General features: G+C 40.5%; 1 protein-coding gene across 2 annotated transcripts in view; it reads right to left on the reverse strand.

Annotated features, from left to right (window-relative positions):
- Positions 1–15,967, reverse strand: part of LOC128896579 (GAS2-like protein pickled eggs) — an 81,071-nt gene that overhangs the window by 64,577 nt on the left and 527 nt on the right. The window lies entirely within an intron of this gene.

Raw genomic sequence — 15,967 nt, forward strand, 5'->3', positions numbered from 1 at the left:
GTTTGACGAAGTTGGTTGGTCATGTTCTCTAGTTTGATGATCTAATTCTGGTCTGAGTGCCTTGGTATAAGTATCTTTGACCCAACTTGTGTCAAGTCCGGATTAACTGTGTATCTATAAAGAAGGATCGAAAGTGACCCTTGGACGTAATTATCTGATGGTTTGACGAAGTTGGAATGCTACTCTAGATGCCTCAGTATGCCAATTTCTTCAATGCCTCGTGCTAAGTCAGGCTTAAGTCTTAAAAAATTAAATCTTAACAATGTTCCTCTCAAATCTGCCAGGACAATCACCCTACAATCCTAAAGGATCTTCAGTACTTTCCCCAGTACATTTCACGAATTTTCCAACTAATCTGAAGGCTACCATGCTGGGAATAGTCGCAACGTACCCTTCCCACTATATTGATTCAAACGAGCCGCCAAGGATGAAGGGCGCGAACGCTGAGAGGGGAGTTTCGGAGAAGGAAAGGAACCGCAGGCCGACGGGCATATCACAAAGGCGAGGTCGAAAGTTCGTGCGTCGACATCGTCGTCCCTGGATTACGATTCACAAAAGGTGACTGTAAAATGTCACCGTCTCGTGTTTCCCGACCATGCAACGCGCGTGATTTACTCCTCGTTTACCGTCGTGTCCTCTCCGCGCGCTTCTGCGTCGCTGGACCGCGCGTGCACATGATACAGGTGTTTCGAACCTAAATGGCAAAGTGGATGCGAAGAAGGATCGAGAGTGACCCTTGGATGTAACTGTTTTATGGTTTGGCGAAGTTGGTAGGTCATGTTCTGTAATTTGGTGAATCACAGACCAAGGATCTTCCGAATCCTTCTGTTCTACTGAAGCTACGAGGTTAAATTCCCTAACAACTAAAACATGAGGCTACCAAAGGTGAACCACTATAGAACAATAATTCAGATCAACTTCGGCTCGACGAAGTGTCCTGCACCTCCTGCTAGAACCCAAGGGACATCTAAACGAAGGACTCCACGCGCGTGTGAATAAATCGATTCGTTGAGGTTGAAAAATCACGGCGATGCGCGCGACCCGAGGAATTGCGCCGCGATAGCGATCGCGACTCGTGAAAGCGTTGCGCCTGGTAGGTGTATGTAAACGAGCGTGTTTCGTTTTACAGTGCGATACTTCCTGCCTCGGTTCGCGAACAGTTCGATTGAATTTTGCAACAAGTACGATTTACCGTGAACTTTTCCAGTCCCAGCCAAGCTTTACGATCCATAAAGCGTCTCCAAAGATTTCCTCGCATCGCACCGACCGAATACGCGACGTAAATACTCCCGGTTGACACTTTGACGTCCGCGAGTGTATTTATTGCTCGTTAGGTGGCACACTGTGTCTCTTAGAAAGCAAAAATTGTCTCGGAGAAAAATTCACCAGCGACTACGTTTCTCTGAACGTTGTTTGAAGAAGAAACTGGGAAGTTTGTGGATTTCCGAGTGCACAGTTCGATTCTTTGAGCAAAAGTGAGTCAAAAATGTGGAATAAAGTTTCTTCGTAGAAAGCTTCTTCTTTGAGAAAATTGGGTTTGAAGTATAAGTTCTCATGCGCGCGCAACAGTGGACGCCATTGCTGTCGTGCGCGCCACCGCTGTGCGCGCGCAGGTGTAATTGACTTTTGAAATCGTTTTCCTCGGAAATGGAAGGACGTACTGGAAAATTTTATACCACATTATCGCTCTATTTTGCTATGAAGAATTGTTTCGTTCAACTCAAATCTACCTATATTTAATTCTCCATCTAAACCATACATGCTCAAGATTCGCAACACCTACGAAGCAACAAAATAACTCCTTTAAATTATTAAATGAGTATCAACGAAACTCGAACGTTCCACTTTTACGAGATCCTTACATCCAAAGTTCTTTCATCGAAGTAACGGGTGATCGAATCAACAAGAATTCGCATAATAGAAGGAGCGTCTATCCGCGATCGCAAACGGGCGCGTTTAAGGCGGTCATTCGACGCGATTAAACTCGCCCGATGAATTACGCGCCGGTATTTTTTGAGACGCACCCGGCTAACGCGAACTGTCGGCATTTTAACGAGCAAGTATCGGGCACGGTGTCGCCAATCTCGCCCCATTAAGATGCCGATAGTTCGCATTTGCGGCATATTTGCGTCGAGCTTTATTCGGCGACTCGCTGCATAAATCGCGGACATTTTTGGCTCGGAAAACCTTATCTGGCTCGTTTCAAAAAGAAGAACGCGATTGTTCGCGTCTCGCGCGTCCAGCTGGACGTATTCAGAAACTGGATCGACGATAATTTATTTAATTGCTGCAGTCTATCCTCGGTACGTGATTATAATTGGTTCGGGTGGTGGCTCTTTGTTTTGATTACGTCTGCTACTGGGGATTCACGCGGAGGGACTGAAGGTCTCTGAAGTAGATGAGTTGAGAACTCGAATAGGAGAGTTATAGTGATCTCGTCTTGTCCCTACAGACTTGGAAAGTGTTAACTAATGTTAAAGTAGTTGGGTGACTCGAATATCCGAAGAGAAATTCAACGATGACCACAAGTCCGTCAACCATATGGAGAAAGTCCAAGTTTGGGGCACAAACCGAATAAAAAGCAGCAATGCTTCCAAGCAATCGATTAACTCGAAGAACAAGCCACGGCATTTGAACTTTTCTTTCAAGAAGTGTGACTCGGGTTTTTATTGTAAACGAAACTCTCCGTGCTCGCGGTTCTCCAACGTCACCGTTAATCAATCATTCATCCGCGATCTAGGAGTTCATAATTTCCCAAGGAGCAACACGCGACGCGGTTTTCTCGCTTTCTCGCGACGGAAAACGACGAGGCCGTGGCGGCGGTGCTTCGGGCTGGCTAGGCCGGCCTCTAATTTACTGTTAGCTTGGCAGTCGATACAGCCGTTATCGCGAGCCACGAAACCAAACGAGGGAGTCACTAAATCAGCGACTTTAGCCACGCGCGTCGCGCACGAGACGGTAATGGGGATCGAGTTAATTTAAAGAGACTCGAATTTACGGCGCGAAATTTCGTGCAAACGAGCCTTTTTCGACGACGTTGCTGATCCATGATGCTTTGATGTCGGCACGCGGTTAGATACGAGGGTAAATTTAGGTTTTAGAAAAGCTCGGGAGGGGGAGAGTAATGGCATCGAACTGAGCGAGGTTATATCGTAGATAAGAGGTTATGTTACGAGGATCGGGTGAAAACCTGATTACAGTGATGGAGGATGTAGTTGCTAAAAATTTGCATGGTTATGTAGAGCGTCCTGTTGTTCTATTATACAATCACTCTATCTCTATTTAAGAAATTTGTCTAAATTTATGTATTTATAATGAAATAGCCATTTGGAAATATTGAACTTATTATTTAATTTAGATAAACTCACATAAAAGATACTTATGGGACTGACTGTGTAATATTTATTTGGAGCCACCTTTTGTGTAATAATAATTATATTTATAACGAAATATTCATTCGAAAACATCAAACCTACAATTTAATCTAGATAAACTCACATAAAAGATACTTATGGGACTGACTGTGTAATATTTCCTCTGGTGCACCCTCTATACAACAATAAAAAAATTCTACACTGATGCAACGAACTCAATAACGATCGCAATGTTAATTAATCTCTGGCGATCCGGGACTGTCGATTCATCGTATTTATGGAGTCGTGTTCATTCATTCGTTCATTCCCAATTACCCTCATTACCTGCTTCGCGAGCCTCGAGTCTCGAGGGAGGAACAATGGCCGCCCCACTCGTTACAAAAGCGCGCCAAAAACGACTCCGCTCGGGGCGCTAACGTAACCCTCCTTCTCACGCGTTCGTTCGTGAATTTTCGCGCGGAGACTTTTATTATACACCTGTCGTTCTTTTTCAGTCGATGTAAAAGGAACGTGACCGCGATGAAGTCGAGTGAAGTTGAAGAAGGCGACACGTACGCGCAAGTATCGAGCTAGGCATGCGTACGTACAGGGTGGGTCACGAAAAAAGGAACGGTTCAATATCTTCGATGGAAATACAAGTAGAATTCTCTGAAGAATTTATTGTCTGTAATCAACGGTCGATTAAATTTCTTTGAAGCATCTTGGTTTGTTACTAGCGAAAGAGTGAATTGTTTACGGTGACCTGACACGAATATCTCACCCTGTATACAACGTGGGACGCGGGAAAACGTATCAAGCTGCGCGTAATCCGCTCCTCGCTTCTAATTTTCAATTCTCACGATTGAATTATGCATGCGCGTAATAGAAAAGCCGCGGGGAATTCCGCTCCTACGGATAACTCAATTTCCACTTTTTCCTTTTTCTTTATCCTTTCGCCGTTCCTTCATCGCGCGTCTTCCTCCAATGGCCTCGTTTAACATGTAAACCGCGAAGTTCTCGATTCGATACTCCTTGTTGTTACTTATTCCTGCCCCACCATCCATCTTGGAATTCAAAGCTCCCGCCACTTCCAACCTGACCTCTTCAACGATACCGTTTCTTTATTCAAACCACTTTCTATACTAAAATCGTGAACGAGTGTCGCTTAATATTCCGTGTATTGTAATTTTCTAATCCAACGAAAGTCTGGCCGAAGAGAAAACCGAAGGCAATGGAGGATAATGGAAACTCGGCCGTTTCGAGGGCAACTCGGAAATCTGTTAATAAAGGCTACAATGTGGCAAATTAGAAATTACGCTTACACGGAGTCGGAACTAATTACGCGAAATATGATACAGCTCGTTGAGGGATCCGTGACGAGTGAAAAAAGTTTAGCTGACATTTAATGGGCTGTAAAACAGCAAATGACCATTAATTGCCCGGCGCGCCTCGTTGCCAGCGCATGAAACAGGCGTTATACGTCCGACGGATTCGTTTTACGTATTTACACCCGACAAGTTATCGGTTTACTAACAACTATCGTAATTTATGCTCTTATTAAATCTGTAAACTGATATTAGGGGCAGTGCTCGATACTCTTGCTTCTATTTAACATAACCGTGCAGAGCGTGAGCTCTTTAAATTGCAGGAATTATTATCGGGAGGGGGGGGGGCTCCGTTTTAAATTAATTTCGTTTACAGAAGCGGTGCAATGAAATTCCACTAGTTTTATTTACTTTCGTATTTGCACGAGAAGTGGAAGTGCAAATACGCGATATCGGCGACGAACGAACAAATAAAAGGCGAGAGGCCTGAAGTGGTTATTAAACCTAACCTCGATTTAATTTGTATTAAATTAGTTCTGTCGACAAAGATATCTATAATAAACATAACTTTTATCTAGAACATTTACAGTGTAGTTCCTGTGTAATATACAACCTATACATTTTCAATATTTTAATTATTTACTTCGTTAATTGCACTCGATATTGTGAAGAATGTTTATAAATTTATTTAATATCCCAGACAGAAGTGTAACATTTCCATAGAAAAAGATTGCATTTAAAATTTTAATTTAGAAAGTCTGAATTCTCCCGCCAAAACTTAAACGTAAATTTAAATTCCTACGTCGAAAGCTTTCCTCGCGTGATTTTTCGTGATGATCGTGCGAGCTCGACCTAACCCCGTCGTTAGGAGGCGAAAGGGGTTCGGTTAGGCCCGAGGGTTTTTATTATTCCATTGAACACCGCGAAAGGGACGGAATATCAAAAGGTGAGTCGCCCGTGGGGACTTCTTATGAAAGCCAGTACGTAAGTTTACCTACGTGAGCGTACTTTAAAGGCACGCTTCGCTCGTTGTAACGGTATATTGCGATGTGCACGCAAAGAGAGCGAAAGAGCAGCTGAAGCGTGTGTACGACGAGTGGTAGATGGGAATAGAAACGGACAGTGAGGAAGAAAGTTGGAGGGATGCAGCTACGTGTCAGAATCCCGTGGAAGATACTCGAACACCCGTATCTTTTAAACAGACAAAACCTAACCTCAAATAGTATACATTCTATATATTGTATTGTACAAAAACATGTAGTATATTCTGTTTGAAGTTAAATTAACGACACATATTTTCCTGTACACTAAATGCTTCGTATAAGTAATAGACAAAACCTAACCTCAAATAGTACACATTCTATATATTGTACAAGCACATGTGGTATGTTCTGTTTTAGGTTAAATTAACGACACATATTTTTCTGTACACTAAATGCTTCGTATAAGTAATAGACAAAACCTAACCTCAAATAGTACACATTCTATATATTGTACAAGCACATGTGGTACGTTCTGTTTTAGGTTAAATTAACGACACATATTTTTCTGTACACTAAATGCTTCGTATAAGTAGAAGACGAAACCTAACCTCAAAGATTATTACACAAAAACATATACGTTCTGCTTCAGATTGAGTTAACGACCCCCACCTAACTTAACACGCAATTACTTCTCTTCGACCCAAGTTCGATTTTGAAAAAATTCGTTTTAGGTTAGAATTTCCCTACTTGGAATACTCGTTTCGACCCGCGACTTAACCCCCTCCCCAGTGTCGCATTAAATCCCTCCATCCTCCCCTCCATCCTCCCCTCCTCTCCCTGAATTCGCCATAATACGTTGTATTTATCCCAGAGAATCGAGTACTGGCTATTTCCCAAGAAATTCGATACTTCGTGCGGCTTATCTGCAAAACTCGCCTCCAACCTATGCAAACCAGGCTCGAGCGCAGCAAGAGAAGGGGCTTAGAGGAGAGCATGCATATAATTACGCTCGAGCACGGACATACGGGGCCCAATAAAGTTTCCAACCCTCGGTGTCGCAACGCTTAACGATTTCATTCATTCCACGGGACAGACGAACGAAGAAAATGAACCTGTTTCGACGTACGACGCAGGCATGCGCCCGCGAAATGCAAATGCACGCCGCGTGACCATGGGTGTGCGCGTTCTGTTGAGGGTAGAGAATAAGGAGGACAAAGTCCGTGCATCGAAAGTGTCTGCTGTTTCAGACGGCGCTGGAAATGTTGAGAGGGCGAACTGTGAGAGCAGTACAGAATTAACCATTCATTTTTAAATATTCTCTTGTAAACATTTTTTTTTTTTAGAATTCAATATTTATATAATATTTGTAATTACATATTGAATCGTGAATACAGATCGACGTGGAGAAAATATTTAGAAAATGAAAATTTTTCTAAATAAATGACTTCAAACATTGCAACATTCTAACTTTCAAAATTGAATTTCGAATTAGCTGAAAAATGGCGGAACCTAACCTTGACGTTATTTCGTGAGTCTGACTAGAGGGTCTCTACCTGCATTATAATGCCACGTTATCAGCGGTCCGTATCGGGAGGCTGGGTGATAACGTCCGCAACATTTCTGTCCTCGTTTATCATCGTACCACAGCTCGATAGGCGAACCATGTTCCCGAGGAAATTGATTGGCCCCGACTAAGTGCCCCCTTATCCGACTTCTTTCGTGTACCGGACTTCATTTGCGAGTTTCTTTCGGTTCGCTGATAACGTTGCGGGGAAACCGAGTCGGTGTACCGTTGGGGACCGAGCAGAATTATTTCTGCCGATAGGGAGGTTGGGTTTTAAGCATGGTTGCGAAATGCATTCGTTTGGGCTTGGTTTAGGTGTTGGGGAAGAGTTTGGTAGACAGGTGGCACTGTTTTGGCGACATTCTACGACGCCATCTTTGACTGAATAGAGACGCCACCGGCAGAGGGCCGAGATTCGAGAGTCGTTTGAGAAGGATCGATTAACTATCGACTTGGATAGATATTAGAACTGAAACATGAATTAACATTATATATAAAAAAACAGGCCCTGTTTGATATTCGTATCGAATGCTTTGGATATCTACATACATGAAAGCAATACATAAACATTCTGCAACCTCTGACAAGTCTGCTAATATAAAATCAGTTGCAAAATACAAAGAACAAATACAAAAAACTCTAGCATCTCCAGCCATTAATTTCTATTGTCGATTCTATATTTCTACATATTCTATTTTTTTTTTTTAAATAGTATAGCGTCCTTTCGCTCCTTGATTAAAATTTTCCAGTGATCGAATTCTTATAAATCCCAGGAACTGCATTATCCTTTCGCGTAATTCGTCACGTAGCTTCCCCATACGATTACGTTTCGAAGCACCTGCGTGGAATTGCACTTTCGCGCATGCGCGCGTGCGTGTAGGTGCTCCAAATAGCGAAACGCGAATTCCAGGCACAATCGCGCGGCACGACGGCTACCCCGTGAATCGGATTATGCAAAGCCGTTCTTATTCTTAACGACCGCCAGGCAGATCCTTATCGATCGAGCCGAGCCGACTCGCGCGAGTCTATTTTCATCGAAAGAACCGCGTAAATTTCAGACAACCGGGGCCGGGGTACGACAACCGGCCAACTGGATATTACGAATCGTAATTTCGATCTTAACGGCTCTGTTAGAGGTACAAACCCACGAACAACGTCTGGAAATGGACTTTAATTCGATTAAGTATCCGATTTCAGACGGTGATCTCGTTTGTCTCGTTCTCGTTGGGCGAACGTTTGGGCGTTGCTGCTTTAAAACTTTCTTATACACGCTGGTTGAGATTTAGCTTTTTTCTGGGAAGATCTACGAGGTCAATTTGGATTTTCAAGATATACGTTTTGGACAGAAGGGTTCGACGAACGGATTGGTATTTTTGTTGTTGCTGTTGATATGCATTTGCGTGAGAAATTTATTATGCGCGGGTGTCCGAGTTTTATTTTTTTCTGGGGAGATCTATGAAGTCAATTGAGATTTTCAAGATATACATTTTGGAGAGAAGAGTTTGAGGAACGGACTGGTATTCTTGCTGTTACTGTTGGTATACATCTGTGTATGTAGGACTGGCATTATCAATAAGCGAGTCAGGGGTGGAGAATTTCTATTCGGACCTGGAGAATCACACTGAAATTTTGAAGAGAGACAGGAACAAAGATATTTTATCACGAATCCGAGCAGGGGATTTTATCAATAACCCATGCACTTTTGTATCTCTTTCTCCCGGGCAAAATTGAACCCGTCTCGTTTACATTCGACAAACATTACCGAGTAGCTCGATTCAGAAATATCGATCATAGATAAATGTTGTATTCCAAGAGGAATAGAAAGGCGTTCGACAGCTCTAAATCGCGATGAAAAATCGCCGCAAAATGTTAAAATATTCAAATACACGATAAGCGCGCGCAGCAAAACTGGATGATTGATTGAACACGAGCCGTAAACAAATACGAATTTAGACGTTATTGCGTATGGCAATCGCGCGTCGTTAATATGCGTAAACATGATTTTTTACGGCGAGTGGGCCACCAGAAACTTTTCTCCCATAAATTATTCACGGTGATAAACATTGAGAGAACTGAATGAAGTAAAAGTGACTGCGCAGAAAATATACATATCGGCAATCCGGTTGCGATCGTTTTCGTAACACGATCATTCACGAGCCGTAATCGACGATTTTTTTTACGTAAATATCGCCGGGGCATACGTCGATGCATTGAGACATTCGACAGACATTACCGATGTAAAGAGAGGAATTAAAGTGAAGCAAAACGATAAAATTAATGAAGAAAAATACAAGAGCAAAGTTATGAAAAATTCTAGTTTGGAGACTAGATTTGAATGCGATTTAAAAAATATGTTTCCATCACGGTTTATGGTGAAAAATTTCATTTTGGACACTTCTGGAGATTTTTGACGTGCCTTAAGGGTGGTGCATATTTCAGAATTTTTTTTTGAAGAAACGAAAAACTTCCCGATACTAAGTTTAAGGCTAGTCGAAAGAACGTTTCTTGGCGCATGCGTCGCAATTTTTGTATTCAAAAATATCTTCAATGATTCTTTCAAAAATGCTTGATAACTTGTAACTTTGTTAACTTTAAATATTTTTAAATACAGAAATGACAACACCTTAAACCCTTTCGAATACCCTAAAACTTATAACCAAAAAATCTTCCATCTATTCGAAAAAAAAAACAAGATCCCCTTGAAAAATGAACATTTTTCAGAAAATGTAAGTCTCCGGATCCGAAGTAAAAATTTGAATCCGGGTGTTCGAGTCGACGAAAGGGAACAAGTAGGGAAAAAGAATTCCTGCCATGACAAATAACAGGAGGAGTGTGACGGGCGCCGTCGCGCCGAAAATAATCGAGCTCGGGGGTCCAGACAGCTCGAGCGCGCGCGGAATTTCCAAAGTGGCCGGGCGCGAAGTGCGTTCGCGTGTGGTGTGCACGCGTGAGTGCGGCGGGGCGGTCTCGTGCCGATTTGTCGCAGTTATGCAGCAGCCGCGCGTGCGTCCAGGTGCGCGTGTATCAAACGAGGGACGCAGCGCCGCGACGGTACGCGCGCGCCAGCGAAACTGACCGTGCCCGCGCTCCACGAGAAGAAAATCTTGTGAATGAGCTGGTTCTCCATTCACTTTCAACCAGAGCGCGCCACGCTACAGTCGCGACCAAATCAAATGGCCGTCGAAGGTCACTGAGCCTATCCCCCCACCACTTCAGGACCGACGCGACGCTGCGAGGGAAGGGGAACCTTCTAAATAATGGCTCGACAATTTTTACCGGAGCTTGATTTAATTCCAAAGGAGAATCGAAGTTAATTTTTATTTTTAGTGGTTAACGAATTAAATGGCGTGACGTCAGGCGCCATTAAGATTAACTTCATTTGTACTTATTTCGTGATCGATCAAGTGACTGGTCTTAAGGGGTAAAACCGCTCTAGGATTTTCAAAAAATCGATCTCTTTTTTTTTTGCTTAAACGATACTTTAGGGTCATAAGAATAATACGTCATTTGATCTATAGCGAAAAACAAATGTTAATAGGTTCAATTATCGATTAAAGTGTTTATAAAACTTTAAACGCGTTTTTCTCGAAACCACTTTTTTCAAATTGGGAGGACGGATTTCTCAGTGACTATTGCATGGATCGATTTGAAATTTTTACAGTAGCTTCACAACAATATTCTCTTTGGAAGTACGCAGCCGTTTTTTGATTGAATGTAAGTTTTTTTTTTTTTTTTATAAACAATTTAATGTTCACTTTTAGTGCAAAAAGTCGATTCATAGCTTACAAAGTGCGCCACTTCCACAAAATTTGATTAAGAAGAAAAATCCTACGTACTTCCAAAGTCAATTGTATATAGATCATACATTTTCTTTAGTTATTGTTCCATGACTCATAGATGCCAAGAAATCCGTCCTCCCGTGGCGATGTTCTCAAAAAAGCTGTTTTCAACGACGGCCTCTGTCGCCGCCATTTTGTATGAAAATGACAATAAAAAAATTGTTTTTCATTCTTCGATATGTGTTTAATAAACCCTCTGAAAAGAAATTCTATTCCATTTGTCCCAAAACTCCCAAAATAAATTGTCAAATTTAGGTCTTTTTTTCTGCCTCTAGAGTGGTTTTACCCCTTAAAGACCCCTTAAATTGAATACAAAAATATTTCACGTGGTACTAAATAATTTTATATTTCTAAATAAACTACAAGACAACTTGTATGCCATTTACTTTTATATTTAAAGTTGATGGTGTTGCTAACAGTTATCGATATTGTTATTGGCAATCATTAGTGCCTACAAAAATTGAACCTAAATAGGAATTTATTTTATTCTGCAAATATTATAACATGAACTTTACTTTCAATCTTTTTTATAATCTTGCACATTGTTTACATTTTGTTTACCTCGATATATGATCGTGAATGTTTAAGCCTGAATTCCTAGTTCATAGCAAGGAATACCGTCTCTGTTATTGCGCCACGAAATTTTCCTCGACTTTTAAATTCGCGAGGTTATTTTCGTACCGTGACTCTCCTTACCCCGCACAAATAGTTTCGCCGGTATTGTCTAAGCTACTTGCCTACTAGTTTTCTTAACCGCCTCATTTGCATTCCCGGAACCCGCGTATCAAGACATAATATGCAAATGTTCTCCTCTCTCCATCTCTCTTTCTCTCTATTCATCTCCGTGACTATCTACCCATCTGGCGCCTCCTTTCTTCTTATTATCGCAATTTATTATAATTTTCACTCTCCGTTTCCATTAATCTCTTCCGCTTTCTCTATTGTGCCCGTAATCCAACGCGAACCCGCTCGACGATTATATTATTGTTCGCTTCGAATTAAATCCTTTAATTTCGAAATCGCGTTTATCAGATCGCGGGCAAAAATAGGTTAAATTATTCATTTGCATAGACCTCGCGGACTCTCTACATTTTCTCGACTCCAGGCATCGCATTTACAGTTTCATCGCTATCCTCGCAGTTTGAATTACGGATAAATCGCGCGGGAGTTCCCGCGCCAACTCCGCTTTCGAGAACCAATATGGCCGCCAGGGTTACTCGAAAGCGGAGTAGCCAGCGATTTCTATTTAAGAAAAATCTCGCTCTATTCGAATATGATAATTCAGAAGAAATTATTCGAATACACCGGTATATTAACCGCGCGTTTTAATGAAAAATTTGCGTGCGATGTAACCATAATTGTTACATTGTGAAAGGCCACGAGTTAATGGTACGTAGAGGATAGACAACGAGAAGGTAAATAGAAGCAGAAATTATCCGAGAACTAATACAGATAAATCCGCCGGTCGTGACGTTATCAGCGTCGATTAGGCGCGCGTATAGTTTCTCAGATATACGTGTCCGATTGCACGCGCCAGGTTGCGAGTCGATCGGTCGACGATAGCACGCCCCGATGATTGAATTGCCAATGCAAAGTTACTACGAAGTCGTCGCGAAGCGCGAAGACGATCAAGATTAACGGACAAAGACAAAGAGGGGCGGGAACACGCCGTGATTTTCCTCGACCCGAGTGCCAACCGATGGAAACGCGAAACGAGTATCCCGAGATACTTAGCGGGATAGTTCGATGTACTTAGATACACTTAGCGCAGATGCACTTTGCCGATAATCGCGGCGACCGTTGGCGCGCTTTCGAAAGCCTCGTGAAACTAGCCTCCGCCGATCCGGGATATGACGGATCGCGATAGCGAGGCAATTTGTCCCGGGAATTTTTCCAATGCGTGTCATTGGAATGCTGGGTAGGAAATTAGGAATGTGCTAATTACGTCATCGAACCTTTAATTGGCACTTTTTTCAGGATGCGGGGGCTCGGAAATATTTTATAAATGAAGAGAAGTGATATTTAGGAAGTCTTTTGAAAAGTAAGGCACAGGGGATTAGAACTTGGGGATCCATTGGATCATCAGTCGATCACTTTTCACAATGGACCATCATCGAGCACTCTGCTAGTGGTGTTCTTGTTCGACTTATTATGATGAACATGGGGATACAATACAGTTTTAAGGGGGTATCCTGAATTAGGAGGTCTAAAAAAGCGGCTTTTCGTGAATTTTTTTTAGGATGGAAAACGAATAATTAATTCTATCGAACTTTTTATCCTGTTTTCATACATGTTTGAGTAGTCTGTACAAATTTTTTCACCAAGAAATATTCAAATTAAGTGTGACGCACATTTGTAGAGCACCTCGTAATTAAAACCTTCTATCGGCCGGAAAGATGCAGGTAGTAATTTTGGTTTGACACAAAAAAAAAACAAAAGAAATTTGCATTTTTATACATTTTGTTTCTATGTGAACTAAAAAAATTCATACAAAAAAATTTTAATCAACTTTTTTATCAAGTTGAAGTGATTTTTCCATTCAAAGAACTCGTTCTTTTTTTCAAACTTGGAGTAATTTCACATTTCACCATTTTTCCGGGTTTTCCTTAGTTCACATAGAAGAAAAATGTATGAAAATGAAAATTTCTTTTGGTTTTCTTTTTTTGTGTCAAACCAAAATTACGATCTGCATCTTTCCCGCCGATAGGAGGTTTTAATTGTGACGTGCCCTACAAATGTGCGTCACAGTCGACTCAATTTGAATATTTCTTGTTGAAACAATTTGTACAGACTACTCAAATATATATGAAAATAGGATAAAAATTTCGATAGAATTAATTATTTTTTTCCATCCAAAAAAAATCCACGATAAACCGCTTTATTAAGTCCTCCTAATTCAGAATACCCCCTTAATGCAATTCAAATATTCTGAACGTGCAAATAACGTATACAATAAATATATAAATCATACAATGTACCAGGATAAATTTGCTATCCGTTTTGCATAAAACTTGCTATTTAAATTTGCTATTTGTTTTGCATAAGCTACAGGATCAATGTTAATACAGACTTAATAATGCGGCTCAACATGTTAATTAGCGAATTAGTTTTCTTGCAATTCATTTTACAACTGTTGGAGTGTGCAACCGCGAAAAACAGCCCGAGAAAGATTAATTATTAACGGTAGAGCAAAAACAGGTTTTCATTATAAATATTATCGCGAAAGTATCAATTTCTGGACAAAGTCTAAACGTTCGATACCGATCGCGTTTTATCTATCTGGAAATATCGTCATATCATTGTCGAGAACGATTTATTTATTTCCAACTGTTACACGTAGACACATTAATCACCTCATTTGCCTTTTAAGCGTGTTTTAAACGCGCAGAGAGAACAGGTGAGTCAGCGGCGGACTTTGAGAAAACTTATTGAGACTTTTAAGATGACGCGATTTAAAAATAGACGTCAATAACGGTATCGACTGGCATATTTTCCAAAAAGAAATTAAAAGAAACCACAGAAATACTTCGATAGACAAAAATCGATGCGAATATTGTCGAAATAATAATATTATATATAAATAATTCAACCTCGATTTGGACTCTTCCGAATAAAAATATTAATCCAAAGAATAATATATAATACACTTCGCAAAACGACACGTTTTCCATTCTTTTCTAACTAACCTATCCTGTCACGTCGCTATTTTCCCGCCTAATGTCATTACCGTACAAATTCAAAAAGTCGAGACTATCGAAAGAGAATAACTATCCAAATATAATCGAAACTATCGCGAGTATAAAAAGGAACGCTTTCTAAAATAAAATTTAAATTATTTCGAGTCTTAGGAGGAAGAATTATGTCAAATGAAATTTGAATATACGAGTTTCGTTTCATTTGATTTCGGACTACGAATTAGTCACGGCAGACGGTTTCATCAGTAGCGTAACTAAGAGTTTACACCCACTGGGGACACAATTTTGGAGTAATCGAGAAATCAGGAGATGAATATAGAAATTAATTTATGCGTACATAATGTTTTCAGAAAAATAAGGTTTGATAGGTAACGTACCAGAAACATTTTGTACGGAAATTTTGTTCGATGAATTTTAATGTTTCGATTAGCCAATGCAACACGAGGTTAACTCAAATTGTTATATTGTCTAATAAACACGATACCACAATATTTTTGTCGAACAAGTAGTACTTAATATTTTTCTTGAAAAAACTGAAAATACACAACCGTATTCTTCTCTGATATTATACCAAATTAGTCACCCCATAAAAGAGAGAATTGTACCATCTAACCTACAACTATTAGCAACTCCACTTTGTCGCGTGTCAAACTTTCAAAACATGTTTCGTTATTAACACTTTCTTAGTGTAAATAAACAAACGATTATAAATACTTACATAGAATATTAGTTTGTCTGGAAAGTCCGTGCCGACTTTTGGTAGGTGGTACACGTCTGTTTATATTGGAATGGTTGAAAACAATCAACATGGGTGCATCCCTTAAAGGGTGGAAAAATCGTGGAACAAAATGTTATTTATATAGTTCAATAAATATATTTGGTTGGCCGGAAAGTTCATGCCTATTTTTAAAAAAATTTCAAAGGCATATTTGAATATTGATGCATATTTATTGAATTATATATGTACCATTTTGTTCCACAACCTTTGCACCTTTCAAAGAATGTACACATGTTGTTTGTTTTCAAACATTCCGACATATTCAGACCCGTACTGCCTACTAAATATCAGCATGGACTTTCCAGACAGTCCAATATATCAAACTTCAAATGTGCCTTTGAATTTTTCTTCAAAATTGGCACGAACTTTCTGGACAACCCGATATAAAAATTATATTCAATTGCTTCGTGTATCTTTCAATTTAGTAACA

Source organism: Hylaeus anthracinus, unplaced genomic scaffold (genome assembly GCF_026225885.1).
Source record: "Hylaeus anthracinus isolate JK02 unplaced genomic scaffold, UHH_iyHylAnth1.0_haploid 0, whole genome shotgun sequence".
Lineage (NCBI taxonomy): Eukaryota > Metazoa > Arthropoda > Insecta > Hymenoptera > Colletidae > Hylaeus > Hylaeus anthracinus.